At 48.0% G+C, this 17,087-nt stretch overlaps 1 protein-coding gene across 6 annotated transcripts in view; it reads right to left on the reverse strand.

The window, feature by feature from the left end:
- ARID3A (AT-rich interaction domain 3A) overlaps window positions 1-17,087 on the reverse strand; it is an 84,801-nt gene that overhangs the window by 27,730 nt on the left and 39,984 nt on the right. The gene's annotated exons all lie outside the window — the stretch shown is intronic.

Genomic DNA, 17,087 nt, shown 5'->3' on the forward strand with positions numbered 1-17,087 from the left:
ATGGGCCCTTCCCTTCCCACCTTACTCTGCCACACTTGGGACATCCTAGGGGTTCCCAGGAAGGAGTCCACAAACATTTAAGAAGCACTTCTTTTGTTCGAGGCATTGTGCTAGGCACTGGGGATACAAACAAGGGCAAAAAAAAAAAAATCACAGTTCCCTGCCTTCAGGGAGCTTACAGTCTTACAGAGGCAGCTAGGTGGCACTGTGGATACAGTGCTGAGCCTGGAGTCAAGAAGACCCAAGTTCAAATCTAGTCTTGGATATCTGTTTCACTATCTGCGTCACCCTGGGCAAGTCCCTTGACCTCTGCCTCCTTTAGCTTCTTCATCTGTAAAATGGGGATAATAATATCACCTACCTCTCAAGGTTATCGTGAGGACCAAATGAGATACTAATAGAGGCATAGTAAATGCTACGTAAATGTTTAACTATTATCATTATTATTATTAAATAATAAATAATATTTATAAATATAATACAATTGTTATAAATAATATCATTTGATAAGTAAATAATAAATAAAATAAAAGTAGGTAAATCAAACTCTGTTCACAGAAGATATACACTGAGTAAATGGAAGACAATGGCAGAGGGAAGGCATTAGCACTGAAGAGGGCCAGGGAAGGCCTGGTTTGAGCTGAGACATGAAGAAGGCCAGGGAAGCCAGGTTCTAGAGGTGAAGAGGGAAGAGCACTGTCAGCAAGGCAAAAGGAGAGATGAGGATAGAGAGTCCTGGGGGAACACTAGCAGACAGGCCTCTGGAGCTGATCACGGAGTATGTAGTAGGGTCTAAGAAGACAAGGAAAGTGGCAGGGGAAGGGGGGAAAGTGGAACCGGTTTGTGAAGACCTGAAACAGCAGAGGATTTCATGTTTGATCCTGAGTGACAGGGAACCACTGGACTCTACTGGAGGGAGGAGCAGGGTTTGATATGGACAGACCTGATCTTTAGGATAATGATCTGGAGTGAGTAGAGGCTTGAGGCAGAGCTCCGAAGGCCAGCAGCCTATTGCAATCACACAGGTGTGGGGAGACGTGGGCCTGCACCAGGGTGGTGCCAGGGTCAGAGGGGACAAAGAACGGACAGATGGACGTTGCAGAAGCAGAAGTGACCAGGCCTGCCAATGAATTGGCTCTTATATGTGGGGTGATTGTGAGTGAGTGGGGCTGATGCCTTGGTTGACTGAGGTGGTGTCCTCAACAGTTAGCAAGGGGGAAAGGATTGCAGTGGGGTAGGGGGCGGATCATGAGTTCTGGTTTGAACATGTTGAATCTGAGAAGTCCAAAAGCCTGGCAGAGCCACCCTCCAGACACAAACGGCTTTCCTGAGCCTCCTGGCAAACTAAGATGGCGTCAGACTCTCTGGGTAAAGAAGTCCTGCCTAGGGGCACAAATACATCTGTGGCTAGGCCCCGGATCAGCTGGTTTATGAAAGTCCACTAAGGTATGGCAGAGCTAACAGGGTACCAAGAGGTCATTCGAGCCCAGGGCTCTAATTATGCCACATGAGCGCCAAGGCCTCACGACAAGAGGAGAAACCCTCCCTCCCCTCCCAGAAACCATGAGGCTCTGAGCTCCTGGGCTGGAGGATGAGGCTGAGATAATTAACGAGGAGTCAGAGAAGAAGGGGAGGGGGTGTTTGGGGAGTGGGAGGAAGGAGGGATGAAGCAAATACCAGGCTTTAGATTAAACACTCAGGAATGCAGTTTGGACTCCAAACAGAGAAGGGGGTGGGGTAGGGAGAAGATGAGGAGAGAGAGGAGACAAATATTGAAACCAATAATTAAACCTCCCCAGGAGCTGGTGGGCGGGCAGGCCAGGGGTGGGAGTGGGGGGAAGAGCTGTCATTAAGTCCAGAGGATCCTAGGCTACCACCCTGGCTGATGGTGGGAGGCCAGGCTGGGGAGGGAGGAGGCACATCATTTCAGACTCTGTGTACGTGTCTATGTGTGACCTTGGATAAGTCCCTGCCCTTCTCTAGGCCTCAGTTCCCTTTGTATATAATGAGGGAGTTGACCTAGCTAGTTGATAAGGTCCCTTCCAATCTCTGACATTCTAGGTTCTAGGTTCTAAAGGCCACCTCACACTGACAGATTTCCCCTCTATGGTCTAAGTGTCTTTACAGCCCCAACATTTCCTGATTCTATTAACAGATGATAGCATAATAAGCTTTACAGTTTCTGACCTTCTGGGCCAATGGTACAGATTCTGAGATTCCTAGGAATACAAATGAGTACAACCTGACATAAAGTCCCTGAAAGGCTTTGAGGTGATGGAGAACATCAAATTCTAGAAATCAGAAGGGACTTTAAAACAGAATGTCAGGGCTGGGACAGCCCTTAGAACCCAGGATGTCAGAGCTGGAAGGCTCCTTAGAAAAGAGAATGTCAGAGCTGGGAGGGCCCTTAGAATAGAGAATGCCAGAAATGGAAAGAACATTAGAAACCATCCTGTATAAACCCTTCATTTTTATTTATTTATTTGTTTTTGCCTTTTTGCGGTGGGGGGAAAGGTAGGGTAATTGGGGTTAAGTGACTTGCCCAAGGTCACACAGCTAGTAAGTATTAAATGTCTGAGGCCAGATTTGAACTTGGGTCCTCCTGACTCCATGGCCAGTGCTCTATTCACTGCTCCACCTAGCTGCCCCTAACCCCTTCATTTTAGGGAGAATATTGGATTTAAGGGTCAAGGAACAGGAGTTCAAATCCCATCTGTTATTACTTGTGTAACCTCTCTGTGCCTCAGTTTCTCCATGAGGGTTTGGACTAGATGAACTCTGAGATCCCTTCTATCTCTCTATGACCAATGATCCTATCATGGCCCCCCTCCCAACAGCAAAATTCTAACCAACTGCCCCCATCCTCCCATCACAATTTCCTCCATCCCCAGTTCTGTGGGGATTTGGGGAAACAAGCAAAGCTGAGACCCCACACGGGTGGGGGGTGGGGAGGGAAATGTTGTGTTGAGGTCTGACAGGAAGATCTATGTGAGGCCTGGACCCAGGGTCCCCAGCTCCACCTCCAGCCTTGTGAGGCTTTTGTCTCTGGACCACACCCAGCGCCAGCTTGTGGCAGCCCCACATTCCTGGCCTGATTTATGGGCCCAGCATGGGGAGGCAAACAGATACTACTGCCTTTTTTAGGGGGGGTTCAGCCCAGCCTCATCCCAGGCCCTGAGGCCCTCCTGAGAAGGGGTGAAGGGACCTGGGTCATCAGGCCCTCCTGCCTAGCACAGAGTGACATCAGCCTGGTGGACCTGAAGGGAGACCAAGGTCTGAGGCAGGGTCAGGGTTCTTAACTCCAACCCCCACAAACATGACACTAAAGAACCCCACTAAAGGGGGACAATTCCCTCAAGTTCCCCTTGGTCAAGGGTCACTGCCCTCTGAGCTTCAGCCTGCCCAGGCACCTGGGTGATCAGTCCTGCTCCACTGAAGGCAGAAGGTCTGTTCGTCCATCTCTCCTTCCAATGGATCTGAAGACCCTTGGTCTCCCTAGGCTTGGCTATCCCAAACCCTAGTTCGTTCAGCTTTTTCCCTTTCCTTGTCCTCCTCTCTCCCTCCTCTCTTCCTTCTTCTTCTCCCTTCTCTTTCCCCAGTTTTTGCCTGCTTCTCTTACTTTCACTGCCTGTACTGTTTTCTGTCTCCCTCTCTCTCCTCTTCTGCAAACTTCCTTTTCCCCTCTCCTTCCATTCTAGTTTTTTCTCTTTCCTCTTTCCCCAGATCCTCCTTTTCCCTTCCTGTCTCCCTCTTTCCTTTCCTTTTCTCCTTCCCCCTTTTTTCTCCCTTCTGCTTTCTTTTCTCTCATTCCCTCCTGTTTTTTTTTTCTTTCTCCTCTTTCCTTTTCCTCCCTTACCCCCTTCTCTCTCTCTCTCATTCCCTCCTGTTTTTCCCCCTCTTTCCCTCTTTGTAGGAAGACTCTGGTTAGAAAGTAAACCAGATCTTTGCCTTCGGCCAGAAATCTGCACAAACACCCAGACACCAATTAAGATGAATTAATTATCTGATCAAATAAACCACAGACTGTTTCCGGGATAAACACTGCTGGGGCCCTCATGGCAGTGGTGCGGAGATCCTCACCTGCCCCCCTTCCCCGGGGACCGTGTGGGTCTCCAGCTCTGGTCTCCTGGGTCTGGGGGCCAGGCAGGGCTCCTCTGAGCTGGAAGAGGAGATGAGGGGGGCACCCTTTAGCAGGAGGCTCTGGCTAGCTCTGCAGCCTGGCAGATAACAGATATTCTGACATCAGCTCAGAGAGGCCCCAGGCATCAAACATTCTCCTCACCCCCCAAACCTCAACTGCAGCACCCAGTCTAGGGCAGGGCACCTGCAGTTGGCCTCCAGCACAATCCCAGGCCTTGGCACGACAGCTTTCCTCAATGACCACCTTGAACAACTGCCAGATGGGCAGGATGAAGGCAGCTGTTTCATAGAAGGAATCCCTGGGCCTAATTCCCACTCACCATCCCATAGCCAGGATCCCTTGAATGCCTGTCTTCAGACTCTGGAACCGGGAGCTCTGTCTATCTCTCCCACACTCATGGGTATACAAACATTTGGTCTCCCTAAGGCTGGTTCTCATATCCTCTACTGAGGTTCTTTCATCTCTCTTTTTCTCTTTGTCTCCCTTGATTTTCCTTTTTTCTTCCCTTTCCTCACCCTAACCCCACTCTCTCCCAGGCCCTAAGGGCCCAAGGGTTTGTGACTAACAGCAAAGGCAAGATCAAGGTCTCCTTTCCCTGTAAAATGAGGAAACTCAATTAGACATGCTAAGGGTCCTCCCAGTCCTGACATTCCATGTTCTAAGGGCCCTCCCAGCCCTGACATTCCATGTTCTATGGGCCCTCCCAGCTCTGACATTACATGTTCTTTGGGTCCTTCCAGCTCTGATGTTTTGGATTCTAAAGCCCCATCCTGCTCTAAGGCCCCTTCCAGCTCTCATATTTTATGTTCTAAGCTCCCCTAGCAGCTCTATGTTCTAAGGGTCCTTCTAGTACCTGTATTTTCCATGCTGCAGTTTCTCACTTGCACGAAATCCAGGAAAAAGGTGCACCTATCATAGTGTAGGAGAAAGAACACTAACCAAGACACCAGAAAAGTGAGTTTCAGGATATCAGGGTCTTAGCCTTTCTCAGTCATTAATTTATTACATCCCCCTAGCCAACTTGGTTGTTCTTACGGTGCCTCAGTTTCTCAAACCAGACAAAAGAGGGAGTTGGACTTATAACATTGCATATTCTTTTCCAAATGCTAACATTCCATATTCTTTTCTCCCTTTCAGGACCCAAGGAGACCAGAGCATTACTGAAGCCTAGGAGGAGCCAGGGAAGCAAAACCCAAAGAATAGCAGCAGTCCCCCCATCACCCCAGTCAGGTACAGAACTCAGCTCCTTAGCTAAATTATACAATTACAGAACCAATCAAAAACCACCAGATCAGAGATTTAGACTTGGGGCTGGAGGAGCCTTGGACCTCATCTGAGTCCAACCCCCTCCCTTCTCCAGGGGAGGAAACTTCAGGCCCAGAGAGTTACATCAGTTTTCTCATCTGTTAAATGGGGATAATAGCAGTACCTACCTCCAAGGGCTGCAAAATTTGAACTTGTGACTTCCTGAAGCTAAATCTAGCTCTTTAGCTATTACACCACTCTGGCTCAAATAACAAGTGTTCAAAAGACACCTAGTCCAATCCTTTTCCAAAGCACGATCACCCTCAATAATAACTGGGACAAATAATCATCCTGCTTTCACCTGAATGCCTGCAAGGAACAGGGGCTCACTACCTTCTAGAAAGCTGCCTATTTGCATTGTAACAGTTGCAAATTTTTTTTGAAGTTTTTCCTTATATAGACTCCAAAATATCTGCTTGCCTGTGTCTTCCCAATGCTGCTAATAGCTCTGCCTGCAGGCACCAAACCAAACAAATTTAATCCCTAGCTCCACAGGACAAGTTTTTCAAAACACTTAAGACATCCACATTCATCTCCATCCTGCCCCCCCACCCCCAATCCTTCTGTTCTCCAGTTCCTGATGTTGTTCAGTTTTCAGTCACGTCCGACTTTTCAAGGCCCCATTTGGGGTTTTCTTGGCAAAGCTCTTTTTACAGATGAGGAAAATGAGGCAAACAGGGTTAAGTGACTTGACACTCATAGTGTCTGAGGCCGGATTTGAACTCAGGAAGATGAGTCTTCCTAACTTCAGGCCTGACATTCTATCAACTGGGCCACCTAGCTGAGCCTCCACTGGCCTAGCATTAGCAAAGACACTTTGGAGTCTGTGGGTTCTGGTTCAAATTCTGCTTCTGACCCTTATTATTAACCTCTTTGAAGGTCAACTTCCTGAACTGTAAAACGTGGGGGCTGGACTTGATGGCCTTCAAGGCCCCTCCCACCTCTATGTTTCTGATCCAATGGATTCTGATTCTGGTATGGCAGGGTCCCAAATGCCTCATCGCCCTGGTCAGACACCACCCTCGCCTCTTTTGTGGATTTCAACACTTAGTCAACTTACCCTCAAAACTCAGTGGGACAAACTTGAAGCACCTGCCGGCAATGCTGTGTGGGTGGGGTGAGAGTGGTCAGAAATCCTGAGTGAGGACGCTGGTGCAGGGTCTACTACTAGACTAGGATCTGATGTTTTGTGTTCCCACCCACTGGTCAGGGCTCTAAGAGACTTGGTCTTTGTCTCTAGGAAGCAGAAAAAGCTCTAGGCTAGAAGTGGGAAGGCCTGGGTTTTGGGAGACTTGGTATCTCTATCTCCGACTTCAGTGACCTTGGGCAAATCACCTCCCTTCCTGTAAAAGGAACCAAGAGCTGGGAGAAATGATCTCTGCGGTCCTGAACACTCTAACAACTTCTTTATTGGGCCCCTTCTTTTGGTCTCTGAAATCTGATAAAATTGAAGTCCTGGCTTGGCCAATGACTCACAGTGTCACATTGAGTAAGTGACCACCCCTCTCAGGGCCCCTCTTATGAGGAAACTTCCCTATTCCTGTCAAGTGTAAGACCACGTTTCCAGGCACCTACATTTGCAACTTCAGAGTCCCCCTCCCCGCCTGCCTCCCTCCCAAGACTTGGTAATTCTAGCTCCAGAATCCCTTGACTCTCTGACCCCTCCTGCCAAACTCACATAGCTATGGCCTCCAATTCAGGGGGCTATCAAATCTAGCCTCATACATCTTCCTAGCTGAGTGATCCTGCCTGCCTTGGTTTCCTCATCTGTAAAATGGGCATAATAATAGCACCTATCTCAGAAGGTTGCTGTAAGGATAATACATGTACAAATGCTTTGCAAATCTTGAAGGGATATATATATAAAATACATCCCCTTCTATTTTTATTTATATATTCATATAAATATCTACTTACATAAATAAAATATATATTTATTATTAATATATTTCTATAAATGTTTATAAATTAAATATATTTATATATAAAATGTATATATTTATTATAGATATATTCATATAAACATGTTTACACAGAAATATATTTATATAAATGAAATTTATATTACAAATGTTAAATATATTTATATAAACATGTTTATATAGAAATTTTTAAAAATAAATAAATATAAATGTGTTTACATATGAGAGCACATATAAACACATAAACATACACACACATATATATATCTTCTCACTTGGACTATTACAATAGCCTAACTGGTCCCCCTGCCTCCACCCTCTTTCCTTTCCAATCCTTCCTCCATACAAGTTGAGATCCCTACAGCACACATCCAACCATGTCACCTCTTCTGTCAATAAACTCCTATGGCCTCTAGGATCACATCAAACTTTTCTGTTCGGCAGATTTAAAGCTCTTTACAATATGATTCTAATTTATCCTTCCCTATTCACTTCCCATTAACCTCCCTCACACTCCACATTCCCATCAGAGTCTCCCACCTGTTGTTGCCCGTAATATACACCATCCCATCTCCGGCCTCCATGCCTTTGTAAAGACATTCTTCTCCTTCATTCCTGAACTGCACTCTCCTTTAGATCCCCTTCGAGGCTCGGCTCAGGCGTCACCTCCTAAAGGAAGTCTCTCCTGATTTGCCCTTGCAACTAAAATTTAATGTGCTTGTATGTAATTTGAGTTTATCTTCCTACACGCTGCCCCCTGCCCGGGAGAATGGAAGCATCTGGAGGTCAGGGATTGTTTTCTGTTTTTCCTCGCAGCCCTGCTAGTGGGCACAGGGGCTGGCACAAATCAGGTCATTAAAAGATGCTTCATGAATTGCGTTGAAACTGTGGGCTGGCCTGAATGACCTCTCAAGTTGGCCTTTCAGCTCTAAATTTCTCTATTGTTAGGAAGATGGCTGAAGCTGTAAGAAGAAAGGGAAGGGGGTGGGGTCCTGGGGTCTAAAAGGCCCAGTGGAGTGTCTGAGTCTGGATCTGGAGGGAAAGGGGGGCCTCTCCAACTGCCTTCCGGTAAGTAGTTAAGTGCTCAGTGAGGGGGCTGTTATCAGACATCAATGGCCAGAGCTAGAAGGCAGCTGTGTTGAAAGACGAGCTATAAACCCAAAATGGTAAAAAGCCCCGCTGGGCCGGCCATGGGAAAGGCTTCTGGGGAGGCAGCCCGAAGGTCAGGAGAAAGGACCACTAAACAGAAGGCAGTAAAGGACGTGCCAGCTTTATGGGCTGGACGGCCAGCCCCCGGAGGCCCCGGACCCCTCCCAGCCCAGCAGGAATGGGGCCCCTCGAGCTGGGGGTAGAGGAAAGCTGGGTGGGGCTCTAGGCCAGGCTTGGGGAAGCATGGCCCTCTCTCTCTCTCGGGCCGGCAGCTTTCTCTTTTAGAAAATGAATCCTGAGTGCCCACTATTTCTCATTCTTGAAGCGGGGGAACTTGTGGCCTTGAGGCTACATATGGCCCTCTAGGTCCTCAGGTGCAACCCTTTAACCAAATCCAAATTTCACAGAACAAATCCCCTTAATAAAAGGATTTGTTCTGTAAAACTTGGACTCAGTCAAAAGGCCACACCTGAGGACCTAGGGGGCCACATGTGGCCTTGAAGGTTCCCCACTCCTGGCTAAGGCCCCTCCCAGCTCGGACATCCTTTGTTCTAAGATCCCTTCCAGGGCCAACAGTCTAGGTCCTTCCAGTTTGGATACTGTTCAATTCAACAAATTTATTATCTCCTATGTTTGGGGCACTGTGCTAGGCCCTACAGATAAAAACATGGCATGGTTCCTGTCTTCAAAGAGCTTCTATTGTACAGGTGGGGGAGGCGGGGAGGAAACAGAATTCATGCACCCACAGATAAATCTAATCCAAGCCAGGAAGGGAGAGAGGCAGCAGAGATCCCATGTTCTAACACCTTACAGCCCACTACAAGTGACCTCCTACAAAACATCCATCATCTCCAGTGGCCAGGCATTTTCCCTGGCTGTCTCCCATGCCTGGCTCTCCCTCCTCATCTCACCTCCTGGCTTCCTTGGCTTCCATCAAGTCCCATCTTCAACAGGAAAGCTTTCCTAATCTCTTTTAGTGACAGAGACTCCCCTCTTCTGGGTCTCTCCAATGATATACAAAGCTGGCCTGCAACAAAGTTCTTGGCATATACTGTCCGCACCTTAGATGGGCAGGTACTGTCTTATATGCCACTCTTTGTAGTAGAGTGTCTGGTACACTGAGAATGCTTAATAACGGACAGATTCTGTAGGAGTAATTGACACAGGCTATTTTCTGTCCTGCTCTGTCACTGTATATCTGAAAGTCTCCTCCAGGGGACTCAGAAAATTACAGGAGGATTCCTAGAAAGGGACGAGCAGTGACTAAAGCAGAACCCTGGAAGCAGGCATCACAACAAAGTAAACATTAAAACAATAAAGTGAAATTGAATGATGTGTAATTATGATGACCTTCCTTTTGTTGGAAGAGGTGGGGGATGACAGCTTATGGGACATCACATGCGCCACTGAATGGGTCAGTGGGTTCTGCTGAATGATTAGCTCTTTGTTAAAAGGAAAGGGCCTGTTCACAAATGTATGGGACACAAAAACCCAAAGGCACTAATAACACTTTAAAAATAAAATTGGGGCAGCCAGGTAGCATGCTGGATAGAGCACCAGGCCTGGAGTCAGGAGGACCTGAGTTCAAATTCAGCCTCAGACACTAGATGTGTGACCCTGGATGAGTCACTTAACCCTGACTGCCTCTTTAAAAAAATCCAATCAAATCCCCTTTAGCTGTGTGACATTCTAGGTTCTCTGCTCTGAACATTTATGATCTAATATTCCATCCAAGTCTGATGTTTTGACCCTTTCTGCATGGCCCCAAGTTCTCCTAGACAGAGCTCAATGGAAAGAACACCGGTTCTGGAATCAGAGAACCCATGTGAGTTTGAATCATGCTTCTTGCTTATTTATTGCCTGTGTGACCATGGACAAGTCACTTCCCCTGTCTCTGAGCCTCAGTTTACCTCATATTAATCAGGGCTTTGGACTGGATGATCTTGAAGGACCTGGTTCAAGCTCTGAATTTTATAATCCTGGTCCCTGCCAATTCTAAGACCTGAACTACTTCCATGTGCACCTCTCTGCCCAGGGTTACCTTCAAAGGTATTTGTGGGAGATTTGCACCCAATCTCCACACCACCCCAAGCCTGGGTGGGGCAGGAGGGGGTAAAGCATCCCATAATACTGAAGGTGGGTGTATGTTCCCCACTCCCCCTGGCCTCCTGGGGCCCCCAGCCAAGGTCAGCCCCAGTCAGAAGTCCAGGAAACACCCTCCTTTGCACAGGGCTTGTTTGACATAGATAAGCACCAAACCCCCCACCCGAGCCCAGATGCAACCGTACACCATCGTCTTATCACTCCAACCTTCGTGCAGCCCCCACTCAAGGTCTGATTTTTGGCCCAATATCCTTTAGCCTACGCAGAGCAGGTCCAATGGTCCTGGTTATCGGCTGGATGAGAGGGGTCTCCAAAGGACCTTTCGGTTCCAACATTCTATACTATACAGAAGTGTGGTTCACATTTCTGGCTAATTTTATGCTTGTCTTGTGCTTTGTACACGTCTGACTGGGATTCTCCTGATACTTCTCTGAAGTCCAGATATTCTTATCCTCACTTTATAGATGGGAAATATAGAGATGAGGCTTAGCAATTAGGGGACAGAACTAATGACTGGTGATGGCAGGAAGGGAAGAGCCTTCTGACTCTTAAGTCTGGGGCTCTCTCCATGTCAACACATTGCCCTATGTTCTAAGGACCCTCCCAGCTCTGACATCCTGGGTTCTAAGGGCCCTCCCAGCTCTGACAGTCTGGGTTCTAAGGGCCCTCCCAGCTCTGACAGTCTGGGTTCTAAGGCCCTCTCAGTTTTGACATCCTGGGTTCTAAGGGCCCTCCCAGCTCTGACATCCTGGGTTCCAAGGGCCCTCTCGGCTTTGACATCCTGGGTGCTAAGGGCCCTCCTAGGTCTGTTTCCCAAAGGCACATAGCTACAAAGTATCAGAGACAAGATCTGAACACATTCACTCTCATCCACTAATTTCCTGAAGATAAGTCCACTGCCCACTTGACCCACCACACAAAGTTGTCTCTAATGACACCCCCAAACTCTTATAAAGCACTCTCCATTGTGCAAACCCTGAAACTACCACGGCTGAGTTTCCCAACAACTCTGTGAGGCAGATATCTGTGGGTATTATGATGTTATCCCCATTTTAAAAAGGAAGAAACAAAGTCAATGTGCTGGGGGCACAGAGCTACAGAGTATCAGACAAGATTTGAAGAGAGGCCTTCCTGACTCTTTAAGTCTGCACTTTCACCCAGGAATTAATGAAAGCCTTCTCCGGGCACCCCCCAGGAGGTGGCTCCAGAATGACGGACACCACCAGTATCATTAGCCTCATTTAATAGACAAAGGAGGAAGTGACTTGCCTATGGCCATCAAATAAGGGTCAGAGCTGGGACTGACACCCATCATAACAGCTGATATTTCGAGGGCAATTTAAAGGCCTACAAAGCTCTGCACATATATGACCTCCTGATTCTCATGACAGGGAAGTAGGCATAATTGGTCCCAATTTACCAATGAGGAAACGAAGACAGAGGGAAGCCAACTGACTTGAACTGGGCCATGTAAGCTATTAAGTGTCAGAGGGGTCCAGCGTCCTTTCCTTTCCCAGAAGCTGCCTCAGAGGTCCCTGGGTCTGGAAGTTCAAGCAGCTCTCTCGCCCTCCCCACCAGTTTTCCAGTTTCTTTTAAAATTGTGTCTCCCTCCATTAGATGGTAAGGGGAGGAACTGTCTTATCAGACAGGGCAAGGTCCTTTGCTTCCCTGGACCTTAGTTTCCTCGTCTATATGACCAAAAAAAGGTCATCTCTATGATGTCTAAGGTCCACGAGGCCTTCTGAAGCCTTGCCAGAGGGTGTTAGGAATGGAGGTTCAAGAAGGATGTTCAAGGATGTGCCTGAGTTAATGCAGGAGGGATCAGAGGCAAAAGATGAGGACAAATGGAATCCTTGCTTCTTGATTCCCTGGCAAACGCCCCAAGGTAAAGGGATCCTGAGATAGGAACCTTCCCTCCCTAAAAGGAGGATGTCAATGTGGTGGAAACACATACACAAAAATACATATGTACGCACACATACACACATGTATACACACATATACACAAATACACACAAGCACCCTGCCCCCTGTCCCTAGACTCCCCCCTTGCAGATGGGCCTGACTTCGATGAACAGGAAATACTCGTTCCCTGGCTGCTACACTCAGCACTTTCTGAAGAAGAAAAAAGTCAGCTCAAGCCTCACACAATTGAACCGAGGTCAGACTGCTCACACAGCTCATTTGTGGTGGGGGAGGGGATCAAGAGCTGCCCTGTCCCTCCCTAGCCCCAGAGCAGCTCCTCATGCCTGCTCGGACCCTGTCCCTGACACAGAGACCTCAGGGGTGTAGCACTCTCTACCTGCTTTCACCCCAGCTCTGCCCCTCCCCCCCTGTTCCCTTCTTCAGAGGAAGCCCAAGCCATGTAGAGGGTTGGGGGGTGGGGGGGACTAGAAGTGCTCATCATAGAGCAGGGAATGTCAGGGCTGGGAGGGCCCTTAAAACAAATAATGTCAGGGCTGGAAGAGGCCTTAGAACACAGAATATCAAGGCTGGGAAGGCCCTTAGAACACAGAATGTCAGGGCTGGGAGGGCCCTTAGAACACAGGATGTCAGGGCTGGGAGGGCCCTTAGAACACAGGATGTCAGGGCTGTGAGGGGCCTTAGAACACAGAATGTCAGGGCTGGGAGGGGCCTTAGAACACAGAATGTCAGGGCTGGGAGGGCCCTTAGAACACAGGATATCAGAGCTGGGAGGGCCCTTAAAACACAGGATGTCAGGGCTGGGAGGGCCCTTAGAACACACAAAGTCAGGGTTGGAAGGGCCCTTGCAACACACAATGGCAAGGCTGGGAGAGTCCTTAGAACACAGAATGTCAGGCCATTAGAACAATGAATTTCAGGGTTGGGAGGGGCCTTAGGACACAGAGAATCAGAACTGGGAAGGATCTTAGAATATAAACTATCAGATATAAGAAGAACATGAGAATACAGAAGAAAATAGCATGTTAAATCTGGGAGGGCCCTTAGACCCTTCCATCATAGATGGATGGGGCCTTAGAACCTAGAATTAACATGGGATGTCTGAACTGGAAAGTAACACAGGAGTTTTGAGGACTATTAAAAAAATTTAGATAAGACACAGTTCCTTCCCTCATGGAGCTTAAGCTATTAATAACTCAGAACATCAGAGCCTGGAAAGTAGAGCCAAGGGGCAATTAAGGGATTGATCTCCCCAGACCTTTAGGGGCTCCTACTGTTCACTGGAAAAAGGACAAATTCCTCTGACACTGGAGCCTTCCCTAGCCTGGGCCACCCCCACCCAACATAAAGTGGTTCTGCTAGGTGAACCAGACCCTACTTGCTGCCTGAAGGCCCTTATCCAAACCCCACCTCTGCCCGATTTCAGAACTAAGGCTGGGAGTGGGGGCAGGGATGGAGCCCAGTTTGGGAGGAGGTGGAAAGATTCTCTGGGACTGAACCTGGCTCCCTACCCCCACATCCCCTCTTCTCAGGGACTCCTGGCAGTCACCCAGAAGCTGCTTACAGATATAAGGGGCCCTGGGGTAGGTATATCTGACCCATTCCAAGGCCAGTGGGGCCAAGTAGCCCCAAGAGCTGTTAATGAATGTGCTCAGTAGGGCCCCCACCTCTGCCTGGGCTGAACCTTTGCTCCCTAGCAGGGTTGCCTTGACAGGACCCCAAACCGCTGACTCTGCACCACCCCCACCCCCCAATCCCCTCCACTTCAAATGATTCCAAAGTCTGTCCAGGGCCTCACCTAGGGGCAACAGCAGGCCTAGATACTCAGAAGCCCAAGGGAAGGCCAGAGCCCTGTGATGACCAAGGTGGACAAAGGGAGATAATCACAAGACCGAAGGGTTCAAGGCCTGACTCCCCTCTCAGGCAAGTCACAAGATCATAGGCTTTTACAGCTATTAAGCACCTTTGAGACCATCAGGCACAATCCATTCACTTTACTGATGGAGAAAGAGGCCCCCACCAGGAGTGATCTGCACAAAGTCGCAGAGCAAGTAAGTGACAGATACAGGATTCAAACCAGGCCCCTGAGTCTCAAGTGCTCTTCCCACTGGGCCACACGTTTCCCTAGAAAGATCCCTAGTTCTAGAGTCAGCAATGCTTGGATTCTCTGCTACTTACTGGGTGATGCTGGGAAGCCACTGATCTTCCCAGGGCCTCTGATGCCTCATCTGCAAAATAAAGGAATTGAACCAGAGGAAAGCCTCTAGGGTCCCTTCCAACTGGAGATCTATGATCCCATGATTTTTCTCTGGGCCTTGATTTCACAGGCTCCTAGAATTTGGAGCTGGAGGGACCTTAACCATCCTCTGGGCCAACCAGCTCATTTTACAATGGAAAAATAACCAGCCCGAGATCACAGTTCAAAAGTAGCTGGGTCAGGATTTGAACCCAGGACTCTTCACCACAGTCTCCTCATCTGTGCAATGGGGCCCTTGCTTTCCTTTCCGCCCTGCTACTGTTGTAATATTTGAAATCATGCCAGAAGCGTGGAGAGAGGTAAACCATCGTTCTTTTTCTCGTGGTCTTCCTAGGAGCTGGAGTCTAGGGACAGGCAGAAGTGTGGGAAGCAACTCCCCAATTTACAAGACTTTGGTAGGGGGAAGAGAGGGGAATCTCCCTCTTGACAGAAAGCTTCCTACTCCATTCCATGCTCTGCCAAAAGCCCAAGTCTGACCAGGTCACCCCCATTCTGCCCTTCTAAGATCAAATATAAAAACCTCGGGTTGGCCTTCTAAATCTTCATAGTCTCCTCCCCCCCCCCACCTTCCCAGTCTTCTTATAGAAGACCCATACACACACTGGGATTCAGTGACACAGGTCTCCTGGCTGTTCCTCACACTAGATACTCATTCTCCCAACTCTGAGCATTTGTACTGGCTGGTATCCATGCCTGGACTGCTCTCTCTCTCCTCATCTCCACCTTCCTGGCTTCCTTCAAGTCCCAGCTAAAATTCCACTTTCTCTAGGAAGCCCTTCCCAGTCCCCTTTAATGGGATCCCTTCCCTCCATTGATTATTTCCAATTCATCCTGTCTATTATCTGTGCATAGCAATTTGCATGTTGTCTCCTCTCATTAGACTACGAACTCCTGGAGAACAGGGCCTGTCTTCTACCTTTCTTTGTACCCCTAATACAAAGCCTGGCACACAGTAGCAACTTAATAAATGCTTGTTGACTAACTGGCCTGATTCCAGCAGTGCAGGGAGGGTCTGTCCCCATGACCTGGGAAGACAGTCGTGTCTGCAATGTCCAAGCCTCCGTCAGTTCTGAGCTGAACACACAAGGACAGGTTGTCAAGGATGCTGTGTATCCCCTGCAAGTTGTCTGAAACTCCAAAGGGCCTAGGAGAGTCACTAGCATTTTCAGTCAATCAGTCAGTCAAAAAGCATTTATTAGACACCTACTATGTACCAAGCAGCATGCAAAGTGCTGGGGGCACTAAGAAAGGCAAAAGGCTGCCGTTGCCTGCAAGAAGCTCACAATTTTCCTTATGATGTCCTTGGGACGCAGACAGTACAAGAATTATAATTACCCCCCATTAAACAGATGGAGAAAATGAGTCTTGGAGAAGGGGAAGAATGAGAGGGTAGAACAGCTTCAGGCCTCCAGGGCAGGCCCAAGCTTGGGGGTCTGGGGGAATAAGATTAGCTGCCCAATCTTATCTTACACAACTTTCTGGCCAAACTGGAACCTTGCTCATTCTTTTGACCTTCCCCCACCTCTCTGCCTTTGTCCCATGCTCTTCCATGCATAGGCAGGTCACTCTTGCTCCCCAGGCCTTTGGAATCTTTGCCTTCCTTAAAGGCCCAGATAAAGAGACCATTTCCTCACCCGTGTCCATGGCCACTGCCCACTCCTGGCTAACTGTGATCTCTCTTTGCCCACATTTCTCTTGATGCTCCACCAGGATCTCTTGTTGGTGACATCTCACCTGCCCCTGACTTGTAGCTACGTTGTGTATTTTTAGACTAAGGTGTTTAAAAGTAGCATGGTACATCAAGAACAAGGGAAAAGGACCTATTTGTACAAAGATATTTATGGCTGCTCTTTTTGTGGTGGCTAAGAATTGGAAATTGAGAAGATGCCAATCCAATGGGGAATGGCTAAACAAAGTATGGTGTTATGTTGGAATATTATTGTGCTATAAGATTTCAGAAAAAACCTGAAAAGACTTATATGAAACTTATGCAAAGTGAAATGAGCAGAACCAGGACAATGTCAAACACAGTAAAAGCAATATTGTATGATGATCAACTGTGAATAACTTTGGTATTCTGATCAAGACAATGATCTAAGACAATCCCAAAGGACTCATGATGAAGCATGCTATCCACCTGCAGAGAAAGAACTGATAATGTCTGAATACAGATTGAAGCATACTATTTTTCTCTTCCTTCCTTCCTTCCTTCCTTCCTTCCTTCCTTCCTTCCTTCCTTCCTCTCTCTCTCTCTCTCTCTCTCTCTCTCTCTCTCTCTCTCTCTCTC

This window comes from Petaurus breviceps, unplaced genomic scaffold (genome assembly GCF_028583685.1).
Source record: "Petaurus breviceps papuanus isolate PSGF00001 unplaced genomic scaffold, PetGlider_PUasm1.0 523, whole genome shotgun sequence".
NCBI classification, from domain to species: domain Eukaryota; kingdom Metazoa; phylum Chordata; class Mammalia; order Diprotodontia; family Petauridae; genus Petaurus; species Petaurus breviceps.